Below are 21,623 nucleotides of genomic sequence, written 5' to 3' on the forward strand. Positions count from 1 at the left end.
CAAAGAATAACTTCTCAAGTGAAATAGCTTTGATCCACATACAATTTCTGTCATATTAGATTTTAAAATTTGCATGTGTAGGACACTCAAAAGGCTGCTATTTTTTCAGTAGCAACAGTGTGGATTTTGAATTAAAAATGTTTGCTTTAAAAAAATAAGACCATTTTCATATGTATTGACCTGGGCTACATATTCGGGGTGTTAGCCAAACTCAGGGAGAATGAGGTGTTGCTCATATTGGCCACTCTACCTTGGAAAGACTAGTGGAGGTTGGAGTCTGCCATGTGGAAAAGCAATAAGGAAGCAATAAGGAAGTCTGATGCACGGGAGACTGGTGTAGTTCATTGTTCTTTAATGTTTTCATAGTTCAGCTGCGGAAACAGGAGTCTGGAACTGGACCTAAGATGGGGTTATCCTTGGAGGAATAGGACTAACCAGACAAGCTGGGCACCTGACAACTTCTGAGAACCAGGAGAGGCCTTCCTCAAGATCATCCCTCAGGTAACACAGCTTGCTATTCCAAGTTAGCATGAGAGAAGGGGTTTGATGCATTATGGATCCCAGTCCTATGGACATCTGTGAGCATTAGAAGGGACTTTCCTAGAGACTGAGAGTGAAGTTCTTCTGACATTTATTTTGAATTAACCTCTTGTTTTACCATAAGGCGCTTAGAATGTGTCTGTATATTCCCCAGTGACTTCTGGCTAAAGTGTATTGTTCTTTGAAGTGGTGTGATCTTGTCACTTTTACAGAGCTGGTTGAATCATTCATTTCAAATAATATTTATTACAAATTTAGCCTTTTTTTGGTTAGCAAATAATTCCTCTTATATGCAAATGTATTGCAGAGCTGCAGACATTAATCTCAACTAATAATTTTTAGCTATGATTTGTTTGCAAATTTACTTTCACTAAGGCCAAATCCCAAGCAGCAGTGGACATCCCAAGTGTCAGGCCAATATGCACTGCTGTGCTGTGAAGAAATTCTCCGCCCACCTTGCAGAGCAGCAGTATAGCAGCTCTGAGGCTGTAATAGATGTCCAAAGCACATAACTTCCTTGAAGGGGGAAAAAAGAATCTGTGTAGTAGTACATCCACTCATTGTGCCTCTGCGATGGCCTCCACACTGAATGAATCCCTATGGAGCTGAGCCTCTTACCAGGTAGTGGGTGCACAGACTCCATTCACAATCCCCTGAATCTGGCCTCCCTCTTGTTCAGTGAAACCACAATGTTTCTACAACAAATTATGTCAGGGACAGTATTTTCTCCAATGCGTGCCCAAGATACCCATCCTGATGATAGCACAGACTCTCTCCCTTATCTCTTGCCTGGGCAGACCAAATACTGCTGCTAGCAGGAATGCACAAAGCCCTCCAGGTTCAAGTGTAGAACATTTGGAGTGAGGCCAGTCCTGTATTGTAATAGAGGATATATTCAGATCCCTGACAGAGTTGCTTACCCTAACCCCAGGCCAAGAAATTATTCTCTGCAGATTTCCATTTGGAGATGATTCAGAGACTCTTTAAAATACCAGCTTTTTTTCCACAACAGCCAAATCATCAAGCTAATGATGCCAAGTAAGGAAGAGTTAGCTTAGTTGCTATGGCAAAACTAGCAAGAGGGTACAAGGATGATATAAAAATTGTGTACATTTACGTATCTATTCCACAGAGGGAGTTGGAAGGGATGTCAGTGAAGGAAGAGTTACATGTACCCAGACAATTCTGCATTATTTGTATTTTTGTACTATGACATCATAAATTCACACTGGCATTTAACACAAATTAATAGACTTCCAGAGAATTAATTTCCATGACGAGATTTACTCCTCCAAATTGCCAATTTGGCAGCCTCATGGAGTGCTTAATATTACATCTGCTTAACAGGCCAGATAATATTACTGCAAACTATGCCCAGATCATTTGCTTAAACATAGAGTGAGTGGCTGTGGAAATGAATATGTTACTGAATGTTGGTGTAAATTCAAGAAGGATGTTAAATTTCTTAATGACTAGATCCATAACATCCTTCCCACTTGCAGATGCAACTATGATGGGCTCCATATGAATCTATGTAATGTTAAATAATGATTCCTTGCTATGTGAATAACAGACATCTCTTGGGTAGATTTTAGGATAATGTAGATGTACAATCTTCATTAATGTGAATAGGGTTTGATCATTTTCCTACAGTATATACTTTTCTGAAACTTAGAGAATGGCCCTGGATGTGGGCTCCTTATTAGTGTTCAACACTACACAACAGTTTGACAGGAACTGAAGGAGGCAGTCTATTTGAAACTGAAAGGGGTACATAACTATGCCAAGCATTCACACTCTGACTCTTTAAAAAAGTAACCTTATTATTTATCACAAGCAGTCAGAACGTTTGGATTTATGTCTCTTTGGAAATCAACATGTCAGCCGCAAAGGGCTTTTCATCATAATGGGGCACATATTTAGCATTGATTAAGGGTGAAGAGATCCACAGTCTGAATCACCAGCACCAGTACGTATGCCTTAGAGGTCACATGTTCAAGTGGTGATGAGGTGAAACCCTGCTTAGGTTCTGAGTTTTGACAAAAATGCCGTACAAGGTATTATTGCTTTAGGTCAAATGATTTTTCAGTGGTTCTGTCAGTTCAGTGTACCCAAGAAGAGATGGGTCAAATGGATTCTCCACCACTGATTGATTTCTAAATCAGGATTGGATGTTTTTCTAAAAGATATGCTCTAAGAGGAATTATTTTGGAGAAGTTCTGTGACCTGTGTTATATAGGAGGTTAGGCTAATGATCAGTGTTTCCTTCTGGCCTTGAAATTGATGACTTTATGAAACCTGAAATTATTTCTGGAAGTCCCTTCTTCTCAACCCAGGTCTGGTTTTGGTTTTGCTAAACAGAAGGTTTTGCAAACCCAAAATGTTCCCAGTCTTGGTCATTTCTAGATGAAATACTATTTAAAGCACATTTTCTAAATCAGGATGGTAATGGGAATGTGACTGTTGAGTTTTTGGTGAGATAGGAATTAAACACATTGATTTACTGCATTGAAATTCAACTAATTCTTTTTGGTAAACCTAGCCATTTTCTTTGGAGATTCATTTTGTTTAAGACACATTTGACTTGCTTGAGTGAGAAATTACTGTATCCTTTGACTTGAGCAGATTTTGGCAGGTCATTCATAAGGCACAATAAAGACATGGTTAGAGGCCTCTCTCCTATGTATCACTAATTTCATATGAACACATCTCCTGTAGTATATTTTCAAAAAGTTCTTTGGAGTCTGTTTCCAGGAAACAGCAGAAGCCACTGAATAGTATTATTAGATATTCTGAATGCACGTAATTTAATGCAGAGTATGGAGTGGCTGAAAGTATTTAAGGCATTCTTCAGATCCTAGAAACACAATCCCACACAGATGTCACTTATCTATATTAATACATACTTGGATGGTAAATTTCAGTAATGTTATGAAGGTACACTCTTTTGGGTGAAATCCAGACGGTTAAACATCTATTAAATTTCAAATCATAATATAGTTGTAAATCTGCTTGTGTACTGCCTTTTCAATAATTTTGGATAGAAGAAGCATGACATACACAGGTAAGTAGTTACTTGTGTCTGATCCATCACTTCCATTATAGAGGGGAATCACCTTGGCAATTTTCCATGGAGAAGGAAATCAGCTTGTGCTTAAAAAGATTTATTATGTGTGCTAAAGGTTGACAGAGTTGGTGTTGCTGCTCCATATTCAGTAGTCTGGCATTGAACCTATCAAGAAAGAAAAATTAAACACTGGGTGTAGGCAATTAGGAATGTGGTCATGGTAATAATAATAGGTGTAGGCTTTTTAAATGTCTTTGTTAATGATTTGTTATCCAAATTGGGGGGAGGGATAGCTCAGTGGTTTGAGCACTGGCCTGCTAAACCCAGGGTTGTGAGTTCAATCCTTGAGGGGGCCATTTAGGGATCGGGGCAAAAATTGGGGATTGCTTTGATCAGGGGGTTGGACTAGATGATGTCCTGAGGTCCCTTCGAACCCTCGTATTCTATGAAGAAGATAGCGAAGGCACTACATCTGCTATTGTACTTGGGACAGTATCCACAGTGTTTGACTATTTTGATTTAATCCACAATTTATATTTTGAATTGACCTTAAAATAGTCATTTCAATCTCACCATAAAGATCCAGTGACTCAGTATGGAAAACTTCAAAAAACATCTAATTTGGAACAAATTCTGCTCATTAGTGATATTTTATGTATTTTGATTTCTCAGAAAAATCACTGCATATAAACAACATAAAAAAAAAATCATTCAGTTTACAGCAGCAAAAACTGTTGGACAAAGTCCTGGAGACCAAGCTCCTTTACTTATCCTGAGAAGAGGCGCAGTGTGGACATGCACAATACAGCGTGCACACTCTCTCTCTCTCCAGTCCTGCCAAAATGTCTTGCAACTCTGGGCTTAAGGCTCCTTCTCTAGAACTGAGAGGCTATGCCCATCCAGTCTTTGACTGCTCTTTAATATATGCCTATGTTATCTAATATCTCTGTTAATGATCTGGAAGAAGGAGTAAACAGAACTGATCACAAATTGAAAATACACTTAAGACTTTTTTTCATTGATATGTTTGGTAAATTGTTTTCTGAAAAAGAACAGTTTTTTGATAAACGACAAATTACAGAAAATGCAAAAATGTCTGAAATTTTGAAAAAAGGTCACTTTTTGATTACACAAAATTTGAAAAATTTCCACCAGCTGTATTAAACAGCATGTTATTGAACTTAAGATAAATTCGGAGGAGTTAGAACACATGAGAAAAAAAATTAATTAGACCTACAGAGGTTAGAAATAGAGGCCCAAATTGTCCCCTCCATCCCTGTGGAGCTCAATAAACGTTTAGTGGAACCTAGAGGGAGTGTAGCTGCTAAGGGTTTACACACAGATGGCCCAGGTCTCTATTACATCCCAGGGGATTTTGCAGAGCTTGAGCACCAAGGGGTATGTCTACAGAGGGATAAAAAACCCACAGCTGGCCAGGGTCAGCTGAGAAATTGCTGTGTAGATGTTTGGGCTCGGACTAGAGCCCAAGTTCTGGGATCCTGTGAGGGTGGACAGTCCCTGAGCTTGGGCTCCAGTATAAATCCAAATGTTTACAAAAAATGTTTAGCTCCAGAATCCAAACCCTGGGAGCTCAAGTCAGCTGACCTGGGCCAACTGGGGCCATACTGTGGGGCTTTAATTACCATGTAAGTACACCCCAAACACTATCCATCCTGAGCTGGGCAAAACCTCATTCACTTGGAGAGCATAAAGGAAACTCAGGGCTTGATCCAAAGTCAATGGAAACAATCTCATTAACTTTAGTAGCTTTGAATCAGGCCTTCAGTAAGATGGACCTTGTGGAGTTTCCAATTCCCCAACACAATGTTTTTTTATCATGTAGGAGATGATCTGGGATGTATACAGACCATAATAAAAATCACACTTGACTTGTAGAATTGCAAACAAAATATCCTGTGGGGGGAAAAAATCTGAAACAGACATTCAATAGAACAGAAGAGCCTGTACAGCAGTAATACTGAGAGTTTGCAGTGCAATGTGGTCATGAAAAAGGTCGATGTGACTTTTATACTGAATTCGCCTAAGCTTTAACTCATTAGGCAAGGAAGAAACACTGTCTGTAAACAACTTTGGTGAGACTACTTCTGGAATATTATTTTTAGTTCCGGGCACTACAGATTATAAATTCAGTAGGAGAATAAGTAGAAAGAATCCACAATGAACTATAAAGAAAAAAATATACTTTCTTTTGTTTTTATTATAAGATATACAGTATAAACACTAATATTAGAAAATGATGTCCAGTGCTTTTAGAGTAAATTCTACATAAAATAGTATTTTTTCATACATTTTCCATGAAGTGAATTTTGTACTATTTCTTAGGGAAAAATATATTTTATATTAAGATATTTGTTTGATGGAGTTCTTTAACTGTCTGCAGGGGGAAAAAAGACAAAGGAGGATCTTTTGCTTAGTTTAAGAAACTTTTTCTCTTGCACTTGCAGAGGTTACCATAGTACAGACTTCTTTACTTCCTTTATGCTACAGTAGTATGTTAGTTATATAAAGCACTTGTCAAAATATTGTAGGAAATTTTCCCAGGGGAATCTAGATCCTGGCATCAAGGACTTCATTCCTCTGATTAAGCTATAAGTGAAAACATGCAGAAGGTTAAAGGAGCTACAAATCCTAAATGGTTTATAAGCTGGGGTGCCTTTGGACATGTGAAGTTCCTTGATGAAGTAGTTGAAAATGTTATCACCTTGCCCTGATGGAGTGATTCTACTTACTCTAATTCTCTCTTGGTTTAAGCTATGAATTGCATCAATCAAAGAAGCTGATTGACTTGTTATAGGAGTAGATCCTTTGATGAGCTAGGGAAAAATGAGACTTAGCAATTAAGTTTTTATGCCTGGTTTAAGCAAATCTGTTCGTTGTAGCGATCAACATTCTGTTATTTATCTGAGCTTTTTGAAGTCTGCCCTGTTTTCCAGCCTGTTTCAAATTTCAAAGCTGTCTCAAATTAGAGGTGCTGCAAAATGTGTGGCATCCTATATCCTCCCCCCATCTATCCCCCATACATTTCTATCCGCAGCAAAGCTTCAGAGCTTGAAAGATTTGATGTCTGAGGCCAGAAGAAATTTTAAGACCTGCAACACCACCCCAGACAATTTTCAGGAAAGGTATGGGAGATGTTTGGAGGTCAGACAGCTGGTGGGGTATTTAACGGACCTTTAACAACCTTAAAAATAGCTTGTCAGATTTAGTCTGTTCACTTATTATTTATGATTCCTAAAAATAATACCTTTGTGGCTAATGCATGGAAATAATTAGATTTTGGTATTAAAAGCTGTACACAATATGTAAGGGTAATAGTACATTTTTCAGGAAATTGAATAGCCAAAAAGACTTTCTCCAGACTGAGTATGCTGATAGATATTTTTATATAGAAAGTAGATCACATATTTCTTTCAGATTTGGTGTGAAATGTGCACAAGTATTGAGATTTTCCCTGCAAGTTATTTATGACCGAGAGAGGTTATAGTAAGCGTTTCCAAACATATGACACAGCTGTGGTGGAGGGAACACATGGATCATCCTGATTAGAGTTGGTTGAATAACCCATTTTTTGATTCATTGGAAACTTTGAAAAGTTGAAGAAAAAAAATTGTTTTAGGTTGGACCAAAAACTAAAATTTTCAGTGACTCAAATAAGAAAAAAAGTTGTGGGTTGATTGAAACATTCTTTTTGACAAAAATCAAAAGTTTTCATTTAGATTTTGATCATTTTTAAGAAAATCAAAGGACATTTGGAAATAAGTTGATTCAAAACAAAAAAACCCAAAACACTTCATTTTGAAAATGTCAAAAAAAGTGTTGTTTTTTGCAGATTTTTTTTTTCAAAACAAATAATTTGGCAAAATCAACACAAATTCACAAAATGTTGTGGTGTTGCTGAATTGGTATCTTTTGCCAAATATATATTCAGTGTGAGGAAAAACAGTTTCCTGCCTCTAATTCCAACCCATATTCTTCACAGTTCCAAGCCTGAATTCCAGTGAGATTAAGAATGGGCTACAAATGCTACATTTTGATTTTGCAGTTGGGTAATTGATACGAGCGTATTAGTTAACCATCACATTTGGTGTGCTTGAGAGGGAGAGTTTTCATTTTTCTTATTTCTACAATGAGAAAACGGGTGGTTTTCCCATTCAAGATTTTAAATTAAGAGGTCAAAAAAAGCTTCCTTCAAATGGGCTTCTAAATGCATGTAACTAGAAAATAACATCTTTGTGTAGTCAAACTTTGAGTCTATCATTTCGCAGAGCTTTTCCAGTTTGCATTGTCCTCCTTGCTTGTAGCTCCAGCTCCCTGGAGTCCATAACTCCTACAGTGTATTATGGAATTTTTACTTTAGGCCATCAATGTCAACCCTTCTCCAGCCGGACTACCTAGACAGTCATATAGGGAATGAATGCAGCTGTGGTCTTTGTTATGGAGAGAGAGAGAGAGAGAGAGAGAGAGAGAATGAATATTAACCCTCTCCCTGCCAGTCCCTGGACTGGCCTTTGGACTTGATTACAAATCTTCTATTTTAAACCTTTGATTATGAAAATGTCATAAAATAAACTGATGGTCATATCCAAATCAGTGACTGCTTTATCAGAGTTAAATCACTACTTTAACATGAGGAATAAGGACTAAAAGGCTTTAGTAAAGCAGTATTCAACTTACCCTTATGACTCTTGTTACTCTGGCTCAGAGCCATCTGTTTAGTTTTTTAAGTAGATGAAAGTCTGTGGTTTTGTCTCAATGTCACTGTACGGTGGAACATTGTTTCATTATTGATATATTGTTACAGAGCAATAACTGTGGCTTACATGTTGAGCAGAGCTGTGTTAAATTCCATGGGTTTTGCTCCAAAGGGCTCTTTGCAAATACAATATTCAGTTCTGATTTGTATGGCTCTGGAGCCCTTACGATTTTGGTTTGAGATTTCGATTTGAGCAAACCAAAAATCTCAAAATGAAACTCTGTTGAATTTCATCTGAGTTGAAACTAAATTTCTTTCAAGGTTGAAATAGCTCTAAACCACTAATTCCTTATGACTTGGACATGAATTGGCTCCCTGCTTCTCTGAAAGGCTTAGAGAACTTTCAACAATCTGGTCTGAGCTCTGAGTTTATAATAGAATCCCAAACCAGGTAAGCTGTGTGCACAGTTCCCAGGTTCTGTTGTGGACATTTCTTGTCACTTTTTTATTTGTTTTATTATCACTGATTTATATCAATAAACCTAAAATCAGTAATGTTAGGTTAAGCCCTATCTCTCTCTCTCTATATATATAGTGACAAAGTTCTTCTTCTGCCTTGGTGGGTCCTGCGCTTATTGGTGGATTTTCTTGCCTCAGAGGTTCACGGCAGCCCTCAGTTTGGCCACTTTCATGGCTCAAATCTGCCTTTCACTCAGTTAGCCTCATCACTGGCCAGCATGGGAAAGGAAGAAGAACAATCCCTGCAGTCTCTGCTGATCCACCTAGTGGATCGGGGAACAGGCCAGAGACCTTCCACTCTGGTGGAACCTATAGTCCAGTTCAACTCCTCTGGTATCAAGTAGGGAGTTGGAGGGATGGAGGGAACCCAGGCCCACCCTCTACTCCGGGTTCCAGCCCAGGGCCCTGTGGATTGCAGCTATCTACAGTGGCTCTTGTAAGAGCTGTGGGACAGCTACCACTCCCTGGGCTACTTCCCCATGGCCTCCTCCCAACACCTTCTTTATTCTCACCACAGGACCTCCCTCCTGATGTCTGATAATGCTTGTACCCATAACTATTTTACATTTGGGGACAATGTATACCTTCAGATGAGCGGCACTGCTATGGGTACCGCATGGCCCCACAGTATGCCAACATTTTTATGGCTGATTTAGAACAACGCTTCCTCAGCTCTCGTCCCCTAACGCCCCTACTCTACTTGTGCTATATTGATGACATCTTCATCATCTGGACCCATGGAAAACAAGCCCTTGAGGAATTCCACCATGATTTCAACAATTTCCATCCCACCATCAACCTCAGCCTGGTCCAGTCCACACAAGAGATCCACTTTCTGGACACTACAGTGCTAATAAACGATGGTCACATAAACACCACCCTATACCGGAAACCTACTGACCGCTATTCCTACCTACATGCCTCCAGCTTTCACCCTGACCACACCACACGATCCATTGTCTACAGCCAAGCTTTGCGATACAACCGCATTTGCTCCAACCCCTCAGACAGAGACAAACACCTACAAGATCTCTATCAAGCATTCTTACAACTACAATACCCACCTGCGGAAGTGAAGAAACAGATTGATAGAGCCAGAAGAGTTCCCAGAAGTCACCTGCTACAAGACAGGCCTAACACAGAAAATAACAGAACGCCACTAGCCGTCACCTTCAGCCCCCAACTAAAACCCCTCCAACGCATTATTAAGGATCTACAACCTATCCTGAAGGATGACCCAACACTCTCACAAATCTTGAGAGACAGGCCAGGCCTTGCCTACAGACAGCCCCCCAACCTGAAGCAAATACTCACCAACAACCACATACCACACAACAGAACCACTAACCCAGGAACCTATCCTTGCAACAAAGCCCGTTGCCAACTGTGCCCACATATCTATTCAGGGGACACCATCACAGGGCCTAATAACATCAGCCACACTATCAGAGGCTCGTTCACCTGCACATCCACCAATGTGATATATGCCATCATGTGCCAGCAATGCCCCTCTGCCATGTACATTGGTCAAACTGGACAGTCTCTATGTAAAAGAATAAATGGACACAAATCAGATGTCAAGAATTATAACATTCATAAACCAGTCGGAGAACACTTCAGTCTCTCTGGTCACGCAATCACAGACATGAAGGTTGCTATCTTACAACAAAAAAACTTCAAATCCAGACTCCAGCGAGAAACTGCTGAATTGGAATTCATTTGCAAATTGGATACTATTAATTTAGGCTTAAATAGAGACTGGGAGTGGCTAAGTCATTATGCAAGGTAGCCTATTTCCCCTTGTTTTTTCCTACCCCCCCCCCCAGACATTCTGGTTACACTTGGATTTATGCTGGAAATGGCCCACCTTGATTATCATACACATTGTAAGGAGAGTGGTCAGTTTGGATGAGCTATTGCCAGCAGGAGAGTGAGTTTGTGTGTGTGGGGGTGGGTGGGTGGGTGAGAAAACTTGGATTTGGGCTGGAAATGGCCCACCTTGATTATCATGCACATTGTAGGGAGAGTGGTCACTTTGGATAAGGTATTACCAGCAGGAGAGTGAGTTTGTGTGTGTGTGGTTTTTTTTTGGGGGGGGGGGGTGAGAAAACCTGGATTTGTGCTGGAAATGGCCCACCTTGATTTTCATACACATTGTAAGGAGAGTGGTCACTTTGGATAAGCTATTACCAGCAGGAGAGTGAGTTTGTGTGTGTGGTTTTTGGAGGGGGTTGGGGGGGGGGGTGAGAAAACCTGGATTTGTGCTGGAAATGGCCCACCTTGATTATCACTTTAGATAAGCTATTACCAGCAGGAGAGTGGGGTGGGAGGAGGTATTGTTTCATGGTCTCTGTGTATATAATGTCTTCTGCAGTTTCCACAGTATGCATCCGATGAAGTGAGCTGTAGCTCACGAAAGCTCATGCTCAAATAAATTGGTTAGTCTCTAAGGTGCCACAAGTACTCCTTTTCTTGTACTTCTCAGTCTTCCAGTAGTACACCTTCTCACTCTCAGCTTCTTGCGCCTCTTGCTCCCAGCTCCTCGCATGCACACCACAAACTGAAGTGAGCTCCTTTTTAAACCCAGGTGCCCTGATTAGCCTGCCTGTCTTAATTGATTCTAGAAGCTTCCTGATTGGCCGCAGGTGTTCTGATCAGCTTGTCTGCTTTAATTGTTTCCAGAAAGTTCCTGATTGTTCTGGAACCTTCCCTGTTACCTTACCCGTGGAAAAGGGACCTACTTAACCTGGGGTTAATACATCTGCATTCTATCACTCTCCCGTAGCCATCTGGCCCGACCCTGTTACTATATATATACAGTGTGTTTGTGTGTATGTATGTATGTGTGTGTATAAATAAATAAATAAAAGTAGGAGTTAACCAACATTACTGAATTTAAGCCACCTTAAATTTCTTTATTAAAAATCCCTTTCTTTTGAAGCAGCATCAACAGCACCTGGTGCATCACTGCTCATGTTTGGCTTAACTCTTGGCTTTCATTGAACCTGCAGTGGCAGAGAGATTTGAAGCTGACTCAGAATCGGCAAAGCTGATCATTGATGCACTCTCTCTAAATATGCAGCAACTATATCATTAACCCTTATGTGAGTGATTTGTGAGATTCTTGCAATGCAGCTGCATAAGTCACAAACTAATAGGTGAAAGAGATGCCTCAGCTGGAAGATTTCTGTTCAGAAACCTTCAGGGTCAACTGTTCTCTCTTCAGGTGTTATCAGGAGAAATAAATAAGATGCAATACCTAATGTAGCTGTTTTGCATTTGCTGCCATTGTTTCCATATCTCTTGCTGCTGCTGCTTTTGCCATTCTTTGAATGCTGTCTGCTTTTGTCTTTTTTGTGTAAAGACAAAAACATGCCTTCTGCCATGTGGAGCCAGCAGCAATCAGGGCTGGGTTCAATGTCTAAGAGTTCCTTTTCAACAATACAACACAGACCTTGCTTGAGCCCCCATCCAGTCACTTGGGAAAATTGCACACCACCCTGGGCACCTCTGAGAGGCAATACTTCCCCACTCGCAAGCACAGAGTCTGAGTGTAGAAATGAAACTTTTAATGAAAGGAGGGAAGTCACCAGACATTAATTAGAGAAAATGCCACAAGCAGGATTCGTAATCATAAAACTGTGTGCTGGATGCCCACTGCAGAGTGTGTAGGGTGACCAGATAGCAAGGGTGAAAAATTGGGAGAGGGTGAGGAGTAATTGGCACCTATGTAAGACAAAGCTCCAAATATCAGGACATCTGGTCACCCTATGAGTGTGTGGGGCAGTGCCTTCTGCCTCATGTTCTTGAGTTCTACAACCAAAAGTTTCTTTTCTGTGCCCCTCTCTGCTCCCTCACCATACCCCATTCACAGTGGTTGTCCCTGGTCAGTGAGGACACAGGGTTCAGATGTGAATCTCTGTGAGTTCACCTCCCACCTGGGGAAGAAGGTACCTTGATTGCTCCACCATCTGAGCACTTTCTCTACCTGGCCACCCCGCCAGCCGTGATTCCTCTCCGCTGGCCGCCCCGCTAACTGCTCGTTCCACTCGTTAGTCACCTGCTGCCGCCTGCCTCTCTGCTGTGACCTCTGCAGGTCCGTCTTTTGAGGTTCCACCCAGCTCTGTGATTTTCAGCTCTTAGACTGTGTGGAAATGCTGTCCCACCACAAGTGATTGTCACTTGTTTTGAGCACTTAAAATAACAAAAGACTCATAATGGAGCCTATTTAGCCCTATGTTTGAACAGTGGGAAGAAACAGGTTAAACCAAACCAGGGACCCTTAGGGAGAGTCCATTCCTTCTGGCTGGGATACCTGCCCCACCCCTCTTACTTTCACAGGGGGTCTGGCATTCAAGCCCCTTTCAGCTGAGGGTGACCCCCTCATTTGGGACAGGTTAAGCACAGTTCTTCTCCCCTTTATTCATAACATAAAGACAGCAACATTGATAACATTTCACTACCTCTGCATTCAGTACTAAAGTGATTTGTAATCCAACACCAGCCAAAGTTGATTTCAGAGTAACAGCCGTGTTAGTCTGTATTCGCAAAAAGAAAAGGAGTACTTGTGGCACCTTAGAGACTAACCAATTTATTTGAGCATAAGCTTTCGTGAGCTACAGCTCACTTCATCGGATGCATACTGTGGAAAGTGTAGAAGATCTTATTATATATGCATCCGATGAAGTGAGCTGTAGCTCACGAAAGCTTATGCTCAAATAAATTGGTTAGTCTCTAAGGTGCCACAAGTACTCCTTTTCTTTCAGCCAAAGTTGATCACTTTGAGCAACACTGCTCTATCTGCTGGATACCTAGCCAGAGTAGGTGTGTTCCTGTAAATACAGTTTGCTCCTGAAGTCTCCCCCCGGCCCCCCCAGCTAACTGTTGGGAGAACTCATTCACACTCTGCTTACGTTTGGAATCTTGGGGCCAATTCATTGAGCAGAGGTCAGAGCCTGAGAAAATGGGCTTTGTGCTCAAATAAATGCACAGAGGCATAAGAAATAGAATTTCTAGCCCTAAACTGCTATGGCTGGCATGGATCCACTTCATGCAGCCACTACTTCTTTGTGTACAAACCCACAGGGCATGCACCCGCCACTCCTCTGGCTGCCCACTACCTATTATCTGTGTTTCTGCATACAGAGCCAGAACAGACCTGTGAGTGCTTCCTGTGAGTCCAAAAAGTAAAAATGGCATTGCAACTGCATCTTGAGTCTTCCATTCCCACAGAGGGAATCAGAAGATAGAAATGTCAGTGCATGTGTCTTCCTTCTTCAACTCCCATTGCAGATCTTTCTACTCTCCTTCCCCCCCCCCACCCCTTCCATCTCTTTTCTTTCCTCCTCTTCAAGTCCTTTCTTTAGGTTGTCTGTGCCTTCCTGCTACCATTTGGGGCAAAACTGACCAGAAGATTCATGAAGCAGAGCCTGAGAAGGCCCAAAGGTTCCTTTGGTGAAGCCAGCCAGGCACTTGCTCAGTACCAACTTCCTTTCCCTGCACAGCTAAGAGGCAACTACCAAGGCCTGTTGGGGAGGGGAAAAGAGCAACAGGCAGCTATTGCTACAACAGCTTGGCTACTAGGGGAGGCGCATTACAAAAAGTAGCCATATCTGTTGGAGGCAGATGGGAGCTCTTTTTCCAGACAGTTTCTTACTGCTTTTCAGCTTGTCCAGGAGGTGCTATGTGTGACTGCATGATTTCTGTTTTGCTAGGATCAGCTACATTTTTTGAGGAGAGGGACTGCAGAGATGGGTGAATTTCAGAATTTTTGTTTCATGGAGCTTCTTACTGAAATGCTCTGTCTTGCATGATTTCAAACAACCCACGCTGTGCTTTATGACAAAAGTAAACAAAATTGGCTACGTTCACACTGAAATACTGAAGGGAGAAAAAACATTTCTGCATATTTTTTTAATGAAGACATCTTTGCTGACAATTACCCCACCTTGTTCTGTGAATGATCTGATCTAGTAACATGAGCCAGTCATTTGCCTGACTCATGCATTTTTTTTATTGCAGTTAACCACTGAATGCATCCGATGAAGTGAGCTGTAGCTCACGAAAGCTTATGCTCAAATAAATTGGTTAGTCTCTAAGGTGCCACTAGTACTCCTTTTCTTTTTACTGTAATGAAAATATTTCATGGGTTGATATTACATTGGTTGCTTCCTACTTTTTGTTTTGTTATGTATACAATCATGCCTGCTGGCATTCTTCTATTGCAAAAGTGGTAGCTCAGACATATTTAAGTTGGTTATCTTTTCTACATTCTACCTCCACTCTGGACCTATTTCATCAATTCCAAATATTTGTGGATTTTAGAGGAAGATCCAAAATTGGGCTTATAGTGGAAACTCTGTTGCAACCTTAATTATGGAAAGGCTATCTCACTTCTTACTGCCTGTGGTCTTCAGTCCAAATTTAACTGCAAAGCCATCTTCTCAGGATGGTCATATGATAGGTGATAAAATAACAACCTATGGCCTATCAGAGCTGGTCTTTATTGTGCATCCATTACACTAATAATACTGTGTCTATCATTTTTCTCTTCTATTTAATCATTTTTAGGTGCTCATTTCTCAGACAGATTCCTCTGACCCGCTCTTGTGTTTTATGTCTCTCCATCAGATTGTATGTTTTTCATTATTATTTCTGTTTTAATGCCCTTATTGTGCTATTCCACGTATGTCAGTTCTGCCAAAGGAATAATTGCAGTATTCTGGTTAATATCTGCTAAAACAATGTGTGCCCAAAGTTTATATCTGTTCTTTTATTTGTTCTTTATAATGTAACCAGGCTGCTATAATTTAGGCTAATGAGCCAGTTATTTTCTACAAGACATCAATCTTGTCAAATCTTCTTTTTTCATGTTTATGAAAAAGTTATTTGTATTGGTGTTTGTACACAAATTAATTATGCGCAAGAACCCAGTGAATGTTTGTGTTTCTGTGTTCTGAAATGCTGGATGTTGTTATAGCCAGTCTTTTAAAACTTGGCTACTTAAAGTTTAGGCACCTACGTCCATAGTTAGGTACCTAAGTAAGTGATCTTATAATGAGGTAACGAACATCCAAAACAACTAATGAAGTCAAGGAGAGCTGTGCTTAGCCCTTTTGAATAACTTAGTATTCAAATCAGGGATGGATGAATTTTTGTACATAATGTATGATGAAAGGAAATTGCCTTAGTAAGCATGTCTCTGTACTGAACAGATAAGCAACTATTTCAATATAATGAAAGTAAAAAGAAACCATTTCTAAACTAATACTGATGCTTCTAGTATTAGTGTAACCTGTGTGCTGCATTTAAAACATTTTTTAAAAGGAAAGGTTTTTAATGAAAATGTGTAAGGTGCATGTTGTAGACTCTTCGCCTCTGATGCAGACTCCTATTTGGGTTACAAATATAATAAATAAAAATAATCATTTGTGCAGATGCAAATGTTTAGGATAAAATGCTTTAAAAACCAAACAAACTAAGAAACAGAGGGTCCTATCAAAGCATCAGATTTTTTATATCCTCCTTTGGTAGGAATATTTCTGTTAAACAATTGATAGGTCATAGAACAAGAAAGATCCTTTAGTGTAAAAAAGCATATAGAGGGAAACAATGAGCACAAAAATGCATTGAAACTAACTGTCGGTGGCTGCACACAACCTTGCCCATACTTGCAGTGGGAAACAATGCATCACAACAAAATAATTTTATAAAGCCATCCGTAGCGAAGCGAAGACTCACAGCCACGGTGCCTCCTGCTGGTCATCCAGGGAATTAGCTCAACTCCAGCTTTGGCGTGCTCTCTGCTGGCCCATGTCCCTCCTGCCTTAGGCCCCCATGTCCCTCCCGGACCCCTGTGCTCCTTTTCCTTGGGGTGCTGCCCCCTGGCAGTGCCCTCACACGCTGGGTCTCCCCTTACAGGGGGACCCCCAACCCTCTAACCCCACCTTGCCTCAGTGGCTACTGCCAGTCGTCATCTAGCCCACTCTCACTGGGGCAAACTGCAGTCTGTAATGGCCACTCATCATCGGCAAGGGGGTAGGACCTGCTGCCTTTGCCTATCCACAGGCTGCCCCTCTGCAGCCCCCAGTACCTTTCTTTGGCCTGTAAAAAGGCCTGCAGCCTGGGGAGTTGCCAGGCTGGAGCTCCCCAGCCCCTCTTGCCTTTCCCCAGCCCTGTTCTACTTCAGGTACCCTTTTCTTCCAAACAGCTAGGTCCTTCTCCCTCCAAAGCTGGAGAGAGAGAGAGTCCTTCAGCTTCTGGCCCCCAGTCCTCTTATCAGGGCCAGCTGCTGTGGTCAGCTACTCACTCAGGTGCTTTCACTCCTTTTCCCAGCTGCAGCCCTCTCCAAGGCTGCTTTCAACCGCTGTTCTGCAGGAGTGGGGCAGCTGCCCCACTACACCATCTCAGAACTGCAGTGAGTTCACTTCCTTGACAGCAGATCTCCAGACTCAAGAAGCAGAGGAGGTATCAGTACTGGTAATGGATCTCCTCCCGTTGGCTAGCAGTGGACTGACTTGCTGCAAGAAAAAGGGTCACTGTCAACAACGGTACCTTCTGTGCCACAGTCACAAAAAATGGTTTATGAGCATCTCACTGTGCCCCCGATTTCCCAAATATATGGTAATACCCAATGCGCCAGCCCAATACACAATGGCCGGCCCACCTGACTCTCCTAGTTGCTCAGATAAATTCTTCTTTTACCTGTTCAGATACATTCCAGCCTTTTGTGCATTGAGTGCCCACCTTACCACTTGCTGGTCACATGACCTTGCTCCCACTTACATGTACTTTGTGACTCTTTGAATTGTATTATTTATTTATTTATTTATTTATTTGTATTGTGGGACCCAACCATAGAGCAGGATAAGATCGTGCTATGTGTTGTACAAACTAAAAGACATCGCCTCCCCAGAGGAACTTATAGTTGAAGTATTTGTTTTGATATAACTTGCATTCTTTTCACCTCCAGTGCCTCAATCCAAATGTACGGACATCCTGCCATATCACCATTTGTTCTTTGCTCTTGCTTTTTCATTATGATGTTTATATGTAAACTCATATTGGTTATGGCTGCTCTGGGGCCCACATTAGGAGCAAACACTTGAATTTGTATCTGTGTTCAGCTGGGAGCTGAGGTAGTGTTTGGACTGCAAGGATGAGACAAGTAGACAGGCTGCTGCATTATGAACTACATGGCATTTTTTCAAGACTAGTGTTTTCATCCCTAAATACAGCATGTTGCAATAGGCAGACTTGGAGGTCACAAATGCATGAATCATAGTGGCTTTGCCATTATCTAAGTAAAAAGGGCACCGTGTTTGGCTAGCAACACAGAGAAGACAGTGTTTCTTACCACTGATTATAATTGTGATATTTTATATTAAAATAAGTCACAAGAACTGAGACGTTTTCATACATGATTGTGCAATACAAATGTATTACATTGATTTTAAGTTTCTGGTCTCTCCTATCTACATGAGATACTGTGGGAAGAACTTAGGTGGAAAGAAAATATAATTGACAGCTACAAGAAGACATATTAACAAAACTGACTAGGAAAACTACATCCACATAACATGCAGTCCTAAAGAGTGCACATGTGAATTGCAATTGCAGTAATGAAAATTAAGGATATAATTCTAAAAAGGATAAAGTGACAAGTAATTTGCAGATTTAGTAGAAAAATCAGTCAACCATAAACCATTTTCTTTCCCTTTACAGAATGTAATACTTATTCTTACAACTGACAGCCTCTGAGTGTCTATTGTTTGAAGTTGTTCTATGGACTTTTATATTTCCACTCACATGAACTGTCTCTGAATCACCTGAAAAACCTTGCTGATCTTCAAAATTTAGCACCAGGAATAGTCTTTTATATATTAGCTAAACAAAAGACAGCAAAGGATAGTCCCAAGCTCCATTTCTGATTTGCTATTGGAGACAGGCCAGTCCTCACTTACGGACAGCCCCCCAACCTGAAGCAAATACTCACCAGCAACCACACAACAAAAACACTAACCCAGGAACCTATCCTTGCAACAAAGCCCGTTGCCAACTCTGTCCACGTATCTATTTAAGGCACACCATCATAGGACCTAATCACATCAGGCACACCATAAGAGGCTCGTTCTCCTGCACATCTACCAATGTGATATATGCCATCATGTGCCAACAATGCTCCTCTGCCATGTACATTGGCCAAACCAGACAATCTTTACGCAAAAGAATAAATGGACACAAATCAGACATCAAGAATTACAACATTCAAAAACCAGTCAGAGAACAGTTCAACCTCCCTGGTCGCTCAATTTCAGACCTAAAAGTTGCAATTCTCCAACAAAAAGACTTCAAAAACCGACTCCAACAAGAAACTGCAGAATTGGAATTAATTTGCAAACTGCACACCATTAAATTAGGCTTGAATAAAGACTGGGAGTGGATGGGTCATTACACAAAGTAATAACTATTTCCCCTTGCTATTTTTTTCCCCTATTGTTACTCACACCTTCTTGTCAAGTGTTTGAAATGGGCCATCCTGATTATCACTACAAAAGGTTTTTTTTTTCTCCTGCTGATAATAGCCCACCTTAATTGATTGGTCTCGTTAGAGTTGGTATGGCAACACCCATTTTTTCATGTTCTCTGTGTATATATATCTTCCTACCGTATTTTCCACTGCATACATCCGATGAGGTGGGTTTTAGCCCAGAAAAGCTTATGCCCAAATAAATTTATTAGTCTCTAAGGTGCTACAAGTACTCCTCGTTTTAATTCTCCAAATGTTGTAGTGACAGTGTATATGTAGATTGTGGTATACAGGGAGGGGTGTATGTGTGAGAGGTGGCTATTGCCCAAAGTGAGTTTGATGCATGTTTTGGAACATTCTGGGGATTATACAAGAGGACTGATAAGAAAAAATTTTTGCTTCTGTTGTTCTTTATTGGTTTCCTGAATTAGCCATTCTTCAGGATCATCATCATCATCATGTTCCTATTAAGCCTCTGGCGTTTAGGGAAGTGACAAAGCTCTTCCATTCCTGTCTGTTTCTGGCAAGTCTTTGAATGGTTCCCCAGCTGTGCCACAGGTTTTTCAGCTCGACTTCCACAGCTCTTTGCCATGTTGTTTTCGGGCTGCCTCATTTTCGCTTGCTTTCAGGTGTCCATCTTATTGCTACTCTGGTGATGGAATCAGTTTCCATCCGAAGCACATGGCCAGTCCATCTCCAACACCTCCTGGCAGTGATGGTGCTCAGATCCTCATGGCTGCACTGTGTCAATAGATCTTGGCTTGAGATTGTTCTAGGCCAAAAGATACAGAGGATTTTTCTGAGGCAGGTTGTATGGAATGAAGACAGTTTGGACATGTCACACTTTCTCATTCCCCAGCATTCTGCACTATAACATAGTGTTGAAAGTACGCAGCTCTGATAAATCTTGAGTTTGGTTTTGGTGTTGTATTTTGATGATTTCCAGACTGTGTTTAAGCTCCTGAAGGTATTCCTGGCTTTATTGATTTTGTTCCGGATGTCCTGACTTGTTCCACCATCCTGGCTGATCGTGCTGCCCAAATATGTGAATGTTTCTGCATTGAGGAGAACATAATCCTCTATCCGTACTGGTGAATGTGAGGCAATACTAAAGGTCATGATATCTGTCTTATTGAGGTTGATTTTCAGTCCAATTTGCTGGCTGAATGCGTTGAGTCGAATTGTTTTTTCTGGTATATGGTATTGGGTATGTGATAGGAAAGCGACATCATCTGCAAAGTCCTGGTCTTCAAGGGATGAGAAGAGTGTCCATTTAATGCCTCTTGGCGTGTCTTCTGTTGTATGCCACATTACCCAGTCGATGGCAATGTTGAAGAGGATTGCAGACATGACACACCCCTGACGTACTCCTGTTTTGACTTCAAAACTGAGCTCACTGTGATCAACACTGCATGTAAAGTTGAAATAGAAGCTTTTGATGATGTTGATTATATGGAAAGGAATTCCATATGCCTGCAGAATGCACCATAGGCTGGTCCTGTGGATACTATCAAAAGCCTTCTCAAAGTCTATGAAATTTATGTAGAGTTGATGTTGCCATTTTAAGCACTGTTCTATTTTTCCTAGAGTGAAGATCTGGTCTGTGCATCCACATCCTTTCCAAAAACCAGGTTGCTCTTTTCTGAGAATGCTATCAACTGCCTCTGATATACGCTGGACTATTATCTTACACAACACTTTGCTTGGCACAGATAAAAGTGTGATACCACACCAGTTATTACAATCACTGAGAATTCCTTTCTTTGGTATTTTCACTATAACCCCATTGGTCCACTCATCTGGTACTTTTTCCCTTTCCAGACTGATGTAAATAGAGGGGCCAGGATAGATGCTGCTAATTTAGGATTTACCTTGAACAATTCTGCATTCAAGTTATTCTTGCCAGGAGCTTTCCCATTTTAATCAAATCCTTCAGGATCATGAAGATAGAAAACTTATTCAACATTTTTTATTATTTGTATTCTGGTAGTAGCTATTGTGTGCTAGACACTGTCCCGCAGATATAAGTAGAGACAGTCCTTGTGCCCAAAAGCTAATTAACTGTGTGCCTCCACTCAAATCCTGGGGCTTCCCAAAGCCTAGTTTCGCCTCTGGCCCAACATTCAGCAGCCTTGGGCTACTTTAGGGTGCTGTGGTTGGTAATCCCTTCCACCAATTGGGATCACTGGAGCATTGCTGTGCTCTCACCGCTCTCCTTTACGCCAACAAGTGCCCTATGCCAAGACTGTGATGTA

General features: G+C 41.0%; 1 long non-coding RNA gene across 1 annotated transcript in view; it reads left to right on the top strand.

The window, feature by feature from the left end:
• Positions 1-472: 472 nt before the first annotated feature.
• Positions 473-21,623, top strand: part of LOC141992880 (uncharacterized) — a 469,706-nt gene continuing 448,555 nt past the window's right edge. Inside the window, exon 1 of the long non-coding RNA XR_012640682.1 lies at positions 473-501. This is a non-coding gene — a long non-coding RNA (uncharacterized LOC141992880). The remainder of the gene's footprint in view (positions 502-21,623) is intronic.

Source organism: Natator depressus, chromosome 8 (genome assembly GCF_965152275.1).
Source record: "Natator depressus isolate rNatDep1 chromosome 8, rNatDep2.hap1, whole genome shotgun sequence".
In the NCBI taxonomy this organism is placed as follows: domain Eukaryota; kingdom Metazoa; phylum Chordata; order Testudines; family Cheloniidae; genus Natator; species Natator depressus.